Raw genomic sequence first — 16565 nt, 5'->3', positions numbered from 1 at the left:
AGACAGGCTTTCTTCAATTGCTGAATTTATCATACATAATTTCCATTTACATCTATCATAAGATGTCTGCGCATATTTGTACTTTTCTCATTTTAAAGAACAAGAATCTTATCTACCCATTGGCATGGCCCCTGGTTCAGCAATGTAGGCTCCTGTTCCTGCCACAGCTCTCCCCCTCCTTCTCTGCCCACCAGAGCCCAGAATTTGCCCACTATGATTTTACTGACTACTCCTGCCCAGTTCTTGGGAGCAAAGGACATATCTTGTCTTGCTCTTGCTGCCTGGTAGGCCAGTACCTCCTCTCGGAATTTAGAAGACATATTGGCTTACCTGATACCCAAGGAGCAGGCCAGAATTAGGATCTTCAGACAGCAACATGGCAAGAGGGTGGTTGGTCAAACTACTGTGAGCATGATGTGCGGTGACCTGAGAGGAATGAAGGCATTGGTATATGAAACATCAGTCCTTAATCCTAATGAAGACATCTGTTTCTGAGGCTTTAGTGTCCCTGAGTGCCAAAACTGCCACCCAAGGTTAAGGGTAAGAAAGAATCCCTGCTGGAGGGCTTATTTTAGCTGTTGGTGACTGAATAGATCCCAACAGAGGAAACAGGTATCTTGGCTTTCAAAAGAATGGGCAAAGAGGGCAGGTCTACCATCCCATGTGATCACCATGCCAGACAACTTACCTACCAATATACATTCCATGTCTCAGCTCAGTGCAGCCTTTACAGCCCTCAACAGTGAAAGTAACATTGCCTGAGCATATGCAGAGGGTATGAAGTACTGAGAGCTGATTTATGAAGACTCTGTGGCTCTGATCCCAAAGCTACCTGTGTTGCAGCAAAGATCTATGAAAATCTCTAAGAAGCCAGCAGTATTGGGGCCAGTATAGTGCAGCTATATAGTCCCACAATTTCACCAACATGTTAGGCTATACTGTTGCTCAGTTCACTGAGTTCATGCACCCGTACACCATCCACGGTGACCATGAGAGCAGAAATGTAAGTGCTCATACCAGCAACTTGTTGGGCAGTGCCCCTTCAAGCCCTTATTGGTCCTCTGCAACTGCCACAAATGGGTTGGCAGGCCCTCTGTGTGTACTAGCAAATCAGGAAGTACTTGTCTGGCTAACTCAACTACAGAAGAAAGTTGGCAAAGAAAGATGTGGCAGATGAGAAGTTATGAGACTATACCTGGAATACAGTCAACCCAGGATGAGTTGTTCCAGGCTACAGCCATGTAGTACTAAAGAAGACTAATCCACAATGTACCTGCAATAAGAGTTTGCTCCGAAACACCACCTAATGACCCATGTTAACTAGATTGCTCAACTACACAAGATTGTGCCCAATATCCTCTCAGAGAATAGCAAGGCCGAGAATCCTTGACCCAATATATACACTCACAGAGAGGTACTGCTCCAGTACTGTGGCATGATGGAAATGAATTACTACAGTGTCCTGTTCAGAGTGTCTTGGGCACAGAGTGTACTGGCATGGCTCATCTGAAGTCATGCCCTAGGATTCCCTCTAGAAAGGCCCACATCCAAATGCATAGATGATCTGATGAAGTTTGTGGACTCTAAGTCGGGGTAAAACTGGAGACTGGGGGAAAACTACCTACCAGAAAGTGAGGATGCTTAAAAAAAAAGAAAAAAAAAAATAAGAAAGTCTACTTTTAAGGGCCTTTAAAGAATTAAGATTAAATTGTTCTGAGGCACTGATAATAGATTCGAGGTTAAAATGTAAATTAAGACTCTAAAACATGAAAAATCTAACCAACTCCTTCAGTTGCCCATCAACTGCAGAATGACCATGACTAATGCACGTGCAATGGGTTAAGTTTGGTCCACACACCATCTCAGTGTGAGAAACTGGCTTCTCTTTCCCTGGGTCAAAGCTGATTGTGAAGAATGTGCAGTCACTTCTGAGATTTTGCCTCTACTCTGACAAGTACTCAATAAGCCAGCAAACCAGGACTCTGCCACTTCTGTTTCCATAGGAATGATGTTGGATAGTTAGCTGTACCAAGTCCCTCGGCCCTCTCCCCTGCACGCTAACACCTCCTAGCAAGACCTATTGGTCTTGAGAGAGATCCAAGATGGCTGATCGCTAACAGTTCAGGATTGTAGCTCCCAGTGAAAGCACAGAGAACGAGAGGATGCCACACTTTCAGACAAATTTTCGTTGCTAACAGACTAGAAGATTCCCAGTGGAGGAGCCCCACGGGTCACCAAGGCGACCCTTGTGGCCGGCACAGTGGTTTTGCTGGCGTCTCGGCAAGGCAGCTCTTCGTGCAGAGTAAATGGGACTGGTTCCCCTTCTGACCGATGTTTGGAGCTCCAGGAAGGCAGAGCAGCTTATTACGGACTCAAAAAGGAAGCCAGATGGGAGATTCCCAGGCAGAAGAGCACCATCAGTCTTATCACTGCTATTTTGGCTGGCACAGTGGGTTGCTTGGATTCCAGCACTGGGAATCAATAAACTGGACGTCCACTCAGAAACCTAATTATAAAGGAGGTAATTGTAAAGATGACAGATGGATAAATTTATAACAAACGGAAGAAACCAGCCTAAAAAGGCTAAGAATACCCATAATCAGAAACCCTTTCCCTCTACAGGGGATTACAGTTCCTCATCAGCAACGGAACAAGCCCTGATGGAGAAGGACTGTGTTCCATTAACAGAAGTAGGCTTCAGAAGGTGGATGATAAGAAACTTCTGGGAGTTAAATGAATTTGTTCTAACCCAGTGTAAAGAAACTAAGAACTTTGAAAAAAGGTTTGACAAAATGCTAACAAGAATAGACAATATAGAGAGGAATATAAATGAACTAACAGAGTTGAAAAACACAACACAAAAACTTAGTGAAATATGCACAAGTTTGAATAGCCAAGTTGATCAAGCAGAAGAAAGGATATCAGAGGTCGAAGACCTACTTAATGAAATAAAACGAGAAGACAAGAATAGAGAAAAAGGGATAAAAAGGAATGAGCAAAGTCTCCAAGAAATATGGGACTATGTGAAAAGACCTAATTTACCTTTGATAGGTGTACCTGAATGTGACGGAGAGAATGAATCCAAGCTGGAAAATACTCTTCAGGATATTATTCAGGAAAACTTTCCCAATCTAGCAAAGCAGGACAATATTCAACCCCTGGTAATACAGAGAACACCACAAAGATATTCCTCAAGAAGAGCAACCCCAACGCACATAATCGTTAGATTCACCAGGGTTGAAACGAAGGAGAAAATATTAAGGGCAGCCAGAGAGAAAGGTCAGGTTACCCACAAAGGGAAGCCTATTAGACTTACAGCAGATCTCTCAGCAGAAACCCTACAAGCCAGAAGAGAGTGGGGGCCAATATTCAACATCCTTAAAGAACAGAACTTTCAGCCCAGAATTTTATATCCTGCCAAACTAAGCTTCACAATTGAAGGGAAAATACAATCTTTTATAAACAAGCGAGTACTCAGAGATTTTATTACCACCAGGCCTGCTTTACAAGAGCTTTTGAAAGAAGCATTATATATAGAAAGGAACAACCAGTATAAGCCTTTCTAAAAATATACCAAAAAGTAAAGAGCATCAACATAAAGAAGAATTTACATCAACGAATGGATAAAATAGCCAGTTAACATCAAATGGCAGTAACCCTAAATTTAAGTCGAGTAAATCCCCCAGTCAAAAGATACAGCTAAAACCCAATGGTATGCTACATCCAGACCCATTTCACATTCAAAGATACACAAAGACTCAAAACAAAGGGATGGAGAAAGATTTGCCAACCAAATGGAGAGCAAAAATAAATAAACAAATAAAAAGCAGGAGTTGCATTTCTCACATCTTATAAAATAAATTTCAAAGCAACAAAGATATAGTGGTAAAAGGATCAATGCAACAATAAGAACTAAGGATCCTAACACCCAGATACATAAGACCCATAAAGAGATTTAGACTCAATGAGACAGAAAATTAATAAGGACATCCAGGACTTGAACTCAGATCCGGAACAAGTAAACTTAATAAATATTTATAGAGCTCTCCACTTTAAATACATAAAATATACATTCTCCACTTTAAATACACAAAATATTGATCGGCCATTATTACTACTCATTTTTAGAATAAAGCAATATTCCCGTTCTCTCTCCCTCTTTATCTACCTCTTTCTTCCTCTCCTTCACTCCTTTTTTTTCTTTCTTTCCTTCTCTCCTTTCAAAAAAATAAATGGATAAGTGATAAATAAAAAGAAGACTTATTGGTCAGCTGGACATGCTTTGGCAATTTTTTATGCTACCAGGTGAGCATAAAGGGATCATACTTGTTGTAACTGGCAGCTAGCGTTTGATTTGATTTCTCTTTTCAAAACTATCCTATTAAAATTAAGGTCTCAGAGTGTCCTGATTCCCATGACTTTAATACCTACCCCCATTCAGACTTTCTCCACCTGTTCCACCTCAAGCTGAGGATGTTTGTGGTCTTGGTCCTCACTAGAGACCTCTTTCAACAGATCTGTCTGATCTGTGGTCCCAGTCGTTGGGTTTTATCCATGCTTAATGTGAACTAAATAATTCCTTACACAGAACATAAGCCACTACCCTCTGACCTTCCCCTGCCCTTCTAAGATGCTGAGGGCATAAATAGGGACTCAGGAATGATATCATGATGGCTTCAGGGTCTGCTCAGGAGCATGAGCATCTCTTTTGGAACAAGAAAATACTTCAAGATTGGACATGGTCTCCTTTGATTACTGGTCCTGGAGTGGAGAGAATTAAAAATCTCTCTTTATCCCCTGCCTCAAGAAAATGCTCCCTTATTTATCAACATACTTTTCCTGTCCCTGCCTCAAGAGCTCACAGTACATTGTTTGTCTTAGAAGCCCCATTTGCACAGGTTTTCAGAAATTCAGAATGCCTTTTCTTTAAGAAAGGATTAAGATAGGTTCCTGCTGTGCCCCTTACTTCCCTCCAAATTCCTGCCTGTGTCATGTGGATCCACCATCCCTAGAACCACACTGTTGAGATGGACACAGTGTAAGCCCCTAGGTAACTGTCAAGCCAGGATGCTTTTCTTCAGGTTTCTCTGTATAAAATGTAAAGTAAATATTTTTATTAACAATGAAAAGAAAAGAACAATACCAGACACTCTGATCTGGCTTTACAAGTGACCATATATATCTGAAATAACTTCTTGTTATAGTAGAAGACAGAGAAATTATCCAGATAATGCAATAGTTTAGAGCATTAAAACAAGTTTCTATGTAATACACTATAAATGTTATGCATGTATGTAATAACTACATACTCACAAAAGGGTGTCTCTGCTATTGAGAAAAATATTTTCACCTACATAATAATAATTAGCTAGCGTTTATTAAGCACCACTAGATGCCTGATGTCATTCTAAGTGTTCTACATATGCAGTCTTTTAATCCTAACAGCAGCCCTCTAAACTGATCCTATCATTATCTTCACAGAGCACAGAAGAGTAAAGCATTATGTCCAAGGTCAGCCAGCATTCAACCCCAAGCAGTCTGGCTCTGTAGTGTATAGTCTTACCACAACAAACTATAACATCTCCTTTGACCTAGTTATATAGGTACTATTATATCCATTTTTCAGATGAGGAAAATGAGGCTCAGTGGTATTATATAACTTTCAAGCTTCCTCTGCTAACATATGATAGATACTATGAGTCAAGTCTAATCCTTCTGATTCTGAATTCCATGCTCATAGCAAATTATGAGTTTATAAAACCACTACAGCTTCCTAAAGGCAGTACCACTGTGTAAGATGTCAAAGTTACTATGACCATCAAAAACAATACAAGCAAAAGGGAACAAATTATATTAGTTGCCTGACTCACACCATCTCATTCAGGTGGTTCAGCCCTAGATAGGACCAGGATTTTTTCAACACTAATCACAGGGCAATGGTCCTAGGCCCAACCTCCCATCTGGCTCAGAGCTACTATTGTCAACAGGAAAGATGGCCTTTGTTTTTCTGATCTTTGCAAACCCTTGTAGCAGTTTCTCTGTCTGTCTCCAGGAGTGGTCACAAGGCTAGCCAGAGGAAATGCAACCCAGAGACCCAAACCTGGATTCAAAACAGAAACTGCCCTAAGGGTTGAGTCAGGAGTTGTGTCCCTACAGAGTTCTTTGATCCTGTGAGAGGAAGTCATTGGCACAAAGGAAAAGAGAAGCAGATTATAGACGAGAAGGTCTTTGTTGCTGAAGGTCTTTTCCTTCTAGATGCACGTTCTGGATTTCAGAGTAACTGTTTCCTGCTGAGCTTCAATGGGCCAGGCCTCTGCCCCTTCACAAAAAACTAGGAGAATTTTGAACTCAAACATAAAAGCAGAGCAGCAGGCCACAGCATCTACAGCTCAGGCCTGCTGGGAGTCCCAGCCAGTTCAGACACCATATGTGTCCTGCTTATCCATCTGGTACTTCAGACAAGGCCAAACAAAACAGTGAAAATAAATGGCAGAGTAAAGTCTTTTGCCCTGGCCCTGAAACACATGCTGACCTCACCTTGCAGTTTTTCTGTAAATCATTTGGATTATAAGTAGTTTGATTTAAAGTGTAAGAGTCCAATCTATACAAACTTGAAAAGGAAAGAAAACAAGTTCCAACATTACATCTGATTAGCAGGCTAATCACCTTAGATATATCCCTTTCACTTACCAATATTACTCCATAAATTAAAACTTGAAATCCAGTGAAACCATAGAAACATGTAGCTCAACCACATGTGAATCCAAACCAAAACAACCACAGTTTATACAACCACTTCAAAAGCTTCTGCATTCTTAAACTATATTTTATGGAGGATTGGACTCACTTATTTGAGCAAAAGTCAACACAGCAAATTTTTATGTAATAAGAATCCATAATCTTATTTGAGCAAAAGTCAACACAGTAAATTTCTATGTAATAAGACGAATCTATAATCTCTGAAAGTTCATTCTATATCTTAATTGTCTATGTCATTTCAACTTTGATTAACTTTAGACTACTCATTAAGGCTAATATATCCCTATGGCTGATACTCTCAATGAACTTAGTTTGTATATATAATTAAGAGTTGCTTAACCACAAGGATACGTTCTGAGAAATTTATGATTCAGATAATTCCTTATTGTGGGATCATGAAGTGTATTTACACAAACCTGTATAGCAGTGGTCCCCAACATTTGGGGCACAAAGGACTGGTTTCGTGGAAGATAATCTTTCCACAGACCTGGAGCGGGAGGAGCAGGGATGGTCTTGGGATGAAACTGTTCCACCTCCCTGATTCTCATAAGAAGCAGCAACCTAGACCCCTCACATGCTCAGTTCACAATAGAGTTTGCCCTCCTGTGAGAATCTAATGCTTCTGCTGTCTGACAGGAGGTGGAGCTCAGACAGTAATGCTTGCTCACTGGTCCACTGACCTCTTGTTTACTGCTATATGGCCTGAAAACAGGCCACAAACCACTACCGATCTGTGACAGAATGGGGGTATAGGTGTTGGGAACCCCTGTTATATAGTATACCCTACTAGACACTTAGGCTGCATGGCATAGCCTATTGTTTCTAGGCTACACACCCGTATAGCATGTTACCGTGGTGAATATTGCAGGCAAATATAGCACAATAGTAAGTATCTATGCATCTAAACACAGAAAAAGTAATGCATTGTGTTATGACTTCATGATGGCTGCATCACTAAGGGATAGGAATTTCTCAGCCCCATTATAATCTTACAGGACCACTGTTATCTATGTAATCCATTGTTTACCAAAACATAGTTGTGTGGTGCGTGACTGTATGTAAGTACTTTCAGTAGACCAAATATTAGCCTTAGACTATCCCCAGTTTCTCAGTCTCAGCACTATTGACATTTTAGATCAGATAAGCCCATTGTGGGGAATTATCCTGTGCATTGCAGGACATTTATCACCACACTTAGTCTCTACCCACTTGAATGCCACTAGCAGTGTCCCCCATTTGTGAAGACACCAAATGTCTCAATATGTTGTCAGATGTCCCTGAAGAGTGAACTGAAATCACCCCTGGCTGAGAGCCACTGGTTTATATACCAAGAGTAACTTTGGAATGCTGATCTACTCCTTCTCATTGAAACATAATCATGGGGGAGGACTCAAGATGGCGCTGTGAGAACAACCCAGGATTGGAGCTGTCGTTGAATCCACAAAGAGGTGAGTCCGAGCTGCATTTCCAGACTGATCTTTGTTGCCCACAGAAGGGGGAAACTCCCAAGTATAAATAAGACACGGGACACCAGGCAGTAAGTCTGCCTGGCGAAGCCGGCAGCTGGGGCGCGGCGGCAGCCGGCCCTACCCAGCAATCCCCACAAGGTGTGCTTGTCCGGGTGCCCTGTTCAACTGGCAACCTGAGACTTGAGAGGGCTGGACTTGAGACTGAACAAGACTTGGACAGTAGGCCAGCCCAGGGGATTGCAGGGACAGAGCGTTTGGGATACCCAGTGGGACAAACAAAACCGCGATTTCAAACTATCCCAAGCAGACGGTCCGAGAAACTCTGTGGGGGAGGGGCATCCACAACTACCGAGGCAACCCGCCCCAACTGAGATACACGCCCACTACTGACGCAGCCAGCCGTTGCCGAGGCAACCCATCCCTACTGAGATACACGCCCACTGCGGACGCAGCCTGCCGTTGCCAAGGCAACACGCTACAACAAAGAGACTCTGCCGCAGGGCATAGCGGAGACCACAGCAGAGCCTGCAGGAACAGGGCGAATCACTCAACAGCAGGGCGGAGACTCGGCAGGCAAACAGTGGCTAGTCTGCCTCCTAGCTGGGCAGAACACCTCAAAGGACATCAAAAAATAAAGCCCGAACCCCCCAACACAGAGCATTTGAGAAAAAAAAGGTTTTTTTAATGAGCTCTGTTGCAGCAGAATCAAACATAGCAGCCTAACAGCCCTGAATGAACAGCAGAGCTCACAGCTCAGAAATTGAGCTCCTAAAAAGAACAGACTGTCTCCTCAAGCAGCTCCCTGACCCCTCTATATCCAAAAGACTGGCATTTGGCAGGCATCATCCTGGGACAAAGATAGCAGAAAAAGAAACGGTTAGATCCCTCGCTGTGCCACAGCTGCTAGAGGTGCACCCCAGACAAGCAGGGCCTGGAGTGGACCTCAGCAGTCATACAGCGAAGGAGCTAGGCTGGTAGAAGAAAAACCAAGTAACAGAAATACTTCATCATCAACAATCTGGGTGTCCACTCAGAGACCCAATTGAAAAGTCAGCAACTACAGAGACGACAAGCGGATAAACCCACAAAGATGGGAAGAAACCAGCGAAAAAAGGAGGAAAACACCCGAAACCAGAACACCTCGCCTCCTAGAAAGGACCAAAACTCCTCACCAGCAAGGGAACAAAGCTGGACGGAGAATGACTGTGACAAAATGATGGAATTAGACTTCAGAAGGTGGATAATGAGAAACTTTTGTGAGCTAAAAAAACATGTATTAAATCAATGCAAAGAAACTAAGGAACTTAAAAAAAGATATGAGGAAATGATAACAAGAATGGATAACTTAGAGAGGAATATGATGAATTAAAGGAGCTGAAAAACACAATACGAGAACTTCACGAAGCAAACACAAGTTTCAATAGCTGAATTGACCAAGCAGAAGAAAGAATATCTGAAGTCGAAGACCAACTCAATGAAATAAAACGAGAAACCAAGATCAGAGAAAAAAGCGCAAAAAGGAATGAACAAAGTCTCCAAGAAATGTGGGACTATGTGAAAAGACCTAACCTACGTTTGATAGGTGTACCAGAAGGGGACGAAGAGAATGAATCCCAGCTGGAAAATACTCTTCAGGACATCATCCAGGAAAATTTCCCCCACCTAGCAAGACAAGCCAACACTCAATTGCAGGAAATACAGAGAACACCACAAAGATATTCCGCAAGAAGAGCAACCCCAAGGCACATAATTGTCAGATTCAACAGGGTTGAAATAAAAAAGAGAATACTAAGGGCAGCCAGAGAGAAAGGTCAGGTCACCCACAAAGGGAAGCCCATCAGACTCACAGCAGATCTCTCGGCAGAAACACTACAAGCCAGAAGAGAGTGGGGGCCAATATTCAACATTCTTAAAGAAAAGAACTTTCAACCCAGAATTTCATATCCAGCCAAACTGAGCTTCAGAAGTGAAGGAAGAATAAAATCCTTTGCGAACAAGCAAGTACTCAGAGATTTTGTCACCACCAGGCCTGCTTTACAAGAGCTCCTAAAAGAGGCACTACACATAGAAAGGATCAATCAGTACCAGCCATTCCAAAATCACACTGAATGCTAAAGAGCTTCAACATAATGAAGAATCTACAACCACTAACAGGCAAAACAGCCACTTAGAATCAAAATGGCAGTATCAAATTCACACATAACAATATTAACCCTAAATGTAAATGGACTAAATGCACCAATCAAAAGACACAGACTGGCAAATTGGATAAAAATCCAAAACCCATCAGTGTGCTGTATCCAGGAAACCCATCTCACATGCAAGGATACACAAAGGCTCAAAATAAAGGGATGGAGGAAGATTTACCAAGCTAATGGAAAGCAAAAAAAAGCAGGAGTTGCAATTCTCATCTCTGATAAAAGAGACTTTAAAGCAACAAAGATCAAAAGAGACAAAGAAGGCCATTACATAATGGTAAAAGGATCGATACAACAAGAAGAGCTAACGATCCTAAACATATATGGACCCAACTCAGGAGCACCCAGATACATAAGGCAAGTTCTTAATGACTTACAGAAGGACTTAGACTCCCACACAATAATAGTGGGAGACTTTAACACTCCACTGTCAATACTAGACAGATGAACCAGACAGAAAATCAACAAGGATACCCAGGGCTTGAACTCAGACCTGGAGCAAGCAAACCTGGTGGACATTTACAGAACTCTCCACCCCAAATCCACAGAATACACATTCTTCTCAGCACCACATCACACCTACTCTAAAATTGACCACATAATTGGAAGTAAAGCACTGCTCAAGAAATGCAAAACAACTGAAATCATAACAAACAGCCTCTCAGACCATAGTGCAATCAAGTTAGAACTCAGAATTCAGAAACCGACCCAGAACCGCACAGCTTCATGGAAACTGAACAACTGGCTCTTGAATGTTGACTGGGTAAACAACGAAATGAAGGCAGAAATAAAGAAGTTCTTCGAAACCAATGAGAACGAAGACACAACGTGCCAGAACCTCTGGGACACATTTAAAGCAGTCTCTAGAGGAAAGTATATAGCAATAAGTGCCCATATGAGGAGAATGGAGAGATCCAAAATTGACACCCTATCGTCAAAATTGAAAGAGCTAGAGGAGCAAGATCAAAAAAACTCAAAACCCAGCAGAAGACAAGAAATTACTAAGATCAGAGCTGAGCTGAAGGAGATTGAGACACGAAAAACCCTTCAAAAAATCAATAAATCCAAGAGCTGGTTTTTTGAAAAGATCAACAAAATAGACAGACCACTAGCCAGATTGATTAAAAATAAAAGAGAGAACAACCAAATAGATGCAATAAAAAATGATAAAGGGGAAATCACCACAGATTCCACAGAAATTCAAACCATCATCAGAGAATATTACAAACAACTCTATGCATATAAACTAGTAAACCTGGAAGAAATGGATAAATTCCTGGACTCCTGTGTCCTCCCAAGCCTAAACCAGGAGGAAGCTGAAACTATGAATAGACCAATAACAAGGTCTGAAGTTGAGGCAGCAATTAAGAGCCTACCTCACAAAAAAAGCCCAGGTCCAGATGGGTTCACAGCCGAATTCTACCAGACACACAAGGAGGAGCTGGTACCATTCCTTCTAAAACTATTTCAAACAATCCAAAAAGAGGGAATCCTTCCCAAATCATTTTATGAGACCAACATCATCCTGATACCAAAACCCGGCAGAGACCCAACGAGAAAAGAAAACTTCAGGCCAATATCCATGATGAACATAGATGCAAAAATCTTCAATAAAATATTGGCAAGCTGATTGCAACAGCAAATCAAAACACTTATTCACCATGATCAAGTAGGATTCATCCTGGGGATGCAAGGCTGGTTCAACATACGCAAGTCTATAAACGTAATTCACCACATAAACAGAACCAAAAACAAAAACCACATGATTATCTCAATTGATGCAGAGAAGGCATATGACAAAATTCAACAGCCCTTTATGCTAAAAACCCTCAATAAACTCGGTATCAAAGGAACATATCTCAAAGTAATAAAAGCTATTTATGACAAACCAACAGCCAATATCATACTGAATGGGCAAAAACTGGAAGCATTCCCTTTGAAATCGGGCACTAGACAAGGATGCCCTCTTTCACCACTCCTATTCAATATAGTTCTGGAAGTTCTAGCCAGAGCAATCAGGCAAGAAAAAGAAATAAAGGGTATTCAAAAAGGAAAGGAGGAAGCCAATTTGTCTCTATTTGCAGACGACATGATAGTATACCTAGAAGACCGCATCACCTCAGCCCAAAAACTCCTGAAACTGATAAGCAACTTCAGCAAAGTCTCAGGATATAAAATCAATGTGCAAAAATCACAAGCATTCGTCTACACCAATAACAGACTTAAAGAAAGCCAAATCAAGAACGAACTGCCATTCACAATTGCTACCAAAAGAATCAAATACCTGGGAATACAAGTCACAAGGAACGTAAGGGACCTCTTCAAGGAGAACTACAAACCGCTGCTCAATGAAATCAGAGAGGACACAAACAGACGGAGAAACATTCCATGTTCATGGTTAGGAAGAATTAACATCGTGAAAATGGCTATACTGCCCAAAGTATTTTACAGAATCAATGCTATCCCCATCAAGCTACCATTGACTTTCTTCACAGAACTGGAAAAAACCACCATGAACTTCATATGGAACCAAAAGAGAGCCCGCATAGCCAAGTCAATTCTAAGCAAAAAGAACACAGTGGGGGGCATCACACTACTGGATTTCAAACTATACTACAAGGCTACAGTAATCAAAACAGCATGGTACTGGTACCAAAACAGAGATATAGACCAATGGAACAAAACAGAGGCACCGGAGGCAACACAACATATCTACAACTATACAATCTTTGCTAAACCTGACAAAAACAAGCAAGGGGGAAAGGATTCCCTGTTTAACAAATGGTGTTGGGAAAACTGGCTAGCCATGTGCAGAAAGCAGAAACTGGACCTCTTCCTGACACCTTACACTAAAATTAACTCCAGATGGATTAAAGACTTAAACATAAGACTTGGCACCATAAAAACCCTAGAAGGAAATCCAGGCAAAACTATCCAGGACATAGGAGTAGGCAAGGACTTCATGAACAAAACACCAAAAGCATTGGCAACAAAAGCCAAAATAGACAAATGGGACCTAATGAAACTCCACAGCTTCTGCACGGCAAAAGAAACAGTCACTAGAGTGGATCGGCAACCAACAGAATGGGAAAAAATTTTTGCAGTTTACCCATCTGACAAAGGGCTTATATCCAGAATTTACAAAGAACTCAAACAGATTTACAGGAAAAAAACAAACAAGCCCATTCAAAAGTGGGCAAAGGATATGAACAGACACTTTACGAAAGAAGACATATATGAGGCCAACAATCATATGAAAAAATGCTCATCGTCACTGGTCATCAGAGAGATGCAAATCAAAACCACATTGAGATACCATCTCACGCCAGTTAGAATGGGGATCATTAAAAAATCTGGAGACAACAGATGCTGGAGAGGATGTGGAGAAAAAGGAACACTTTTACACTGTTGGTGGGAGTGTAAATTAGTTCAACCATTGTGGAAGACAGTGTGGCGATTCCTCAAGGCCTTAGAAACAGAAATTCCATTTGACCCAGCAATCCCATTACTGGGTATATGTCCAAAAGACTATAAATTGTTCTACTATAAGGACACATGTACACGAATGTTCATTGCAGCACTGTTTACAATAGCAAAGACCTGGAATCAACCCAAATGCCCATTGATAATAGACTGGATTGGGAAAATGTGGCACATATACACCATGGAATATTATGCAGCAATCAGAAATGATGAGTTCGTGTCGTTTGTAGGGACATGGATGAATCTGGAGAATGTCATCCTCAGCAAACTGACACAAGAACAGAAAATGAAACACCACATATTCTCACTCATAGGCGGGTGATGAAAAATGAGAACACATGGACACAGAAAGGGGAGTACTAAACAGTGGGGTCTATTGGGGGGAAAAGGGGAGGGCCAGTGGGAGGGGGATGTGGGGAGGGATAGCCTGGGGAGAAATGCCAAATGTGGGTGAAGGGGAGAAGGAAAGAAAAGCACACTGCCATGTGTGTTCCTACGCAACTGTCTTGCATGTTCTGCTCATGTACCCCAAAACCTAAAATCCAATAAAAAATTAAAAATAAATAAATAAATAAAAATAAACATAATCATTCAGTAACAGCTAATACTCAATATTAATAGTACAAGGCAATGACTAGATCCATTACTGGATTTTTAATCTAAGTTATTAAGTTATCTTCAGAACTCATAATGTTATAATAGTTTCTGAATATCATGAAAATTCAACCATACACAAAAGTCTATGTATTATATAATGGTAGGGTTTATTCCAGGCCCACTGACAAGTCTGTCTTCGCTAAGGTTAACCCTCCATACACAGCTTGGGGGTATAATGACAGATGACTGGGCAGCTGGGAGGATGGATGGGAAGACAGGAAAAGTAGCAAGAATGTAGAGTCTGGATAAATAAGCAACAACAAGGAAGGGGACCCAGGTGGCAGAGGTTCCCAGGTGGGGAAGTACGATGAACAATTGTTTTGAGAGATGGCTAACCACAAATTACCTGAGGGCACAATGGCCTGCACGTTGCACCCCTCCAGCACGACCCTATGATACTTCCCTCCAGCCCCTGCGTCTTTGCCAACAGCCTCTTCTATGCTGTGCTGCCTGTTGCAATCTTGCAACATATTTTCTTACTTTCTCTAATAAATCTGCTTTTCCTGACCTACAACTGTCTTGTAAATTCCTTTACTGTCTGTACCACTGGCCCCAGAGAGTCACTACCCATGACAAAACAGACTAGACAGCAGGCTTTGAAGAGTACTGAAGTGGCCTAAATCACAGGAGTACCATTCCATAACAAAACTAGAAAAATACGTTTTCATACAAAAGCAAACTATTTTATTAATGTACTTAGTTTGAAAATACTCTTTTCACAATTAAATATAATACATAAATCCCCATTTAAATGTCCTAAACTTACTACTTTAACTTAGGATCATGTTTTAGTAAACCTCTTCTAATATTGCATTACTTATATCGTTAGTCTCTTCTCCGAATGCTATGCAGCCTTTAAGTAATTGCAAAGATGTCATATTAAATTAGCCCTTCTGTTTCAAAAGTGAAAAGTTCCAATGAGCAAAGACAAATGTTTATGGCATACTGGTTAGTAAAGTGCTGTCTCATGAGAACTGGACCTTAAGCTGGAAATGTTTAACATCTCTTGGTCAATCTCAATTCTTCCTTCAGTCACTGAAAATTATTTCTAGTTTAATCACAACTCGTCACACCATACACATTGAGACCGCTACTTTAATCCTTTATTTAATCAAAAAAACATATTTTTCTTTGGCTTTGCTAAAATAAACTGGTTTAGTTCTATCACTATGTATACAAATTCTACACTCAATCTCAGTGATTATATTTTCTTGCCATTTTATCAGACTGCCATGGTTCTCAACAGTAAATTTCCCAAATAAAATGCTTATAAATTAAAGTAAATAAAGTGCTTAACAGTGTCAAAAATAATGCCTTATATGGTAAGAAGTACATAAGCACTTGCTATTATTACTACAGACACCTGGACTCCACTGAAGACTGACTAAATCCAAATCAATGGAGATTAAATGTAGCCATCAGAATCTCAGAATATCTGGTCTCAGTACTGATACTTTGCCAAAGCCCTCCATGTGATTCCAATGAGCAACCAGCATTGAGAAACGTTATTTGAACCATGTGCCAATGAAGTAAATTTAATAGCTTAAATGTCAGAAAACCTGACCAGTCTCATTCTATGTCCCATTGATTTTTTTTTTAAATCTATCATTTTCTAGGCACTGTGCATGTCAAATACATTGAAAATGGGTAAGACAATCTTTACCCTCAAGCAACTAGCATCAGTTAGATTAAATAAACCATGGCCAAATAAAATAGATACAGAGTAATTCTTTATGGGTAAGAATAGTGATATTAACGAAAGGTGTGGGCCAAAGAAAATACCAGCCAATTCAACATTTCAATGTCAAATACATTGAAAATGGGTAAGACAATCTTTACCCTCAAGCAACTAGCATCAGTTAGATTAAATAAACCATGGCCAAATAAAATAGATACAGAGTAATTCTTTAAGGGTAAGAATAGTGATATTAACGAAAGTTGTGGGCCAAAGAAAATACCAGCCAATTCAACTAGATAAAGCAAGGAAGGCTCCCAGAGA

The 16565-nt window shown here is 40.9% G+C and overlaps 1 pseudogene; it reads left to right on the top strand.

Moving 5' to 3' along the window:
• Window positions 1-213: 213 nt before the first annotated feature.
• LOC103792519 (citrate synthase, mitochondrial pseudogene) lies at window positions 214-1597 on the top strand (annotated as a pseudogene).
• The last annotated feature ends 14968 nt before the right edge of the window (window positions 1598-16565 follow it).

Source organism: Callithrix jacchus, chromosome 4 (genome assembly GCF_049354715.1).
Source record: "Callithrix jacchus isolate 240 chromosome 4, calJac240_pri, whole genome shotgun sequence".
In the NCBI taxonomy this organism is placed as follows: domain Eukaryota; kingdom Metazoa; phylum Chordata; class Mammalia; order Primates; family Cebidae; genus Callithrix; species Callithrix jacchus.
This window is presented reverse-complemented; position numbering and strand designations above follow the sequence as displayed.